Raw genomic sequence first — 1,756 nt, 5'->3', positions numbered from 1 at the left:
ATCGTGAAGGCAGTGGACAAGAGGATTTCGAAGGAAAATTTGAAAAAAGACGAAATTAGATCCTGCGGTGTGGAATCATCTTCCGAGGCAGTTCTCATGAATAGAGCGAATATTCTACCGATTATTTATGGCGCCCTGTGCTCTCTTGTCTTCTGGTCCCTTCAGTTTTCTATGAGCTGTGATATGTCATGATTTTTTAATGATTAATAGATGAATAAATGATGTTTTGTAGAACCATCCTTCAGTGGAATGGTAAAACGAGATGATACGGTTTTTTTATGGGATTTTTTTATTAATTCATTTTTAAAATCTGAAATGTTTCTAATTTTTTATTTCGTACGAAATATACAATAAAAATTGGCTTGTAAAGTAATTCAGTGGAATTTGATTTGCCTTTGTAATTTTTTCTATTCAAACATTTTCTAGGGAAAATCCTTAAAACAATTTCTTCTTGTCATCTTGATTTTTTTATAAAAAAATTATTTTCAAACCGATAAATTCGAACTCGCGAAACAAAAATTAATTGTCAATTGAAAAAGAAGAATAAAAAACAAAAACCATTCGGCTCCATATTTTGTAAATTGACAGCAGCATAAATTATCCGTTCCGTTTTGCAATTGACCCTTTCGACCTCAGAACATAAATAAATCAGAAGAAAAATCAGAAAAATTCTAGTGCTATTTACTCAGTCCTAATTTAATTATTGCTCTCGTAACGTACAGGAAATAAATTCGAAATTTTCTACAGACAATTACCAATCCACGAAAAGCGGTAAGAGTTAATAATTTACGTACATAACAGTTGATATTAATTAAATATTAATCAAATATTGATAAAATGAAATAATATACCGCAAGGTGCAATTTTTGACATCTAAAAGATCTTTTTCAAAAATTTCGTTAAATTTCGTCTGATGTATTTCACAAGAGTTAAAATTAATATCTCTCCCATTTTTCTAAAATCCCAATAAAAACTGAAATCATCTCTTGTATTTGTTTGCTGTTGTCAATAATTTAAGATGGAGGATAAAAATCCAAGTGGAACCTGTGAACTGACAGATGATAGAGATGAAGAATATGATCGATTAGAATTCGAGACGATTGAACGCATTAATCGTGGTCTGAACAGTCTACGATACATCTCATCAACCGGTGACGAGAACAGTCTGGAACATCTCCTGGAATTATCGGAATTATCAGAATTTGAAAGTCCAGATGAAGACACTATAGAATTCGTCGAGTCATTCGTAACAGACCCAGGAGAACAAAAATTGCTAATCGAAGAGGACGACGACTTCCTGACGGAAATCGAGAATACAGGAGATGATAGTCTGAGTTGTTCCCAAAAGATAAATCCCCTCGAGGAAGTTAAAAAATCATCAGAAGCTCTATCAGCCATCGAAAGTGCCACCTCACACCATGAACACTCAGAAATCCAAAGTGAATCTTCACCAGGACAATCAAAATACTTCTTCTCCAATTTATTCAGCACCAGGAGAGACTCGACGTCATCATCTGCATCATCGTCCGATGGAAAAAAAACGTATCTCTCTCGTTTATTCAAACGTAAGAAGTCAGAGCCAGCGAGTCCAGTGTCGAACGATTCAATTCCATCATGCAACTCTGAAAATGACGTACAAGAAGTGGAATCATCTCATCTCACTGTTGCAGAACAATTGATCCAAGATACCGAAGCTCAGGGTCCAGCAGGAACTCCTCACTTAAGTTCATTAGCAAGAGTGGTTGGTCGTCCGATC

The sequence above is a fragment of the Fopius arisanus genome, unplaced genomic scaffold, assembly GCF_000806365.1.
Source record: "Fopius arisanus strain USDA-PBARC FA_bdor unplaced genomic scaffold, ASM80636v1 scaffold00579, whole genome shotgun sequence".
Lineage (NCBI taxonomy): Eukaryota > Metazoa > Arthropoda > Insecta > Hymenoptera > Braconidae > Fopius > Fopius arisanus.
The sequence above is the reverse complement of the archived record's forward strand: the minus strand, read 5'-3'. Positions refer to the sequence as shown.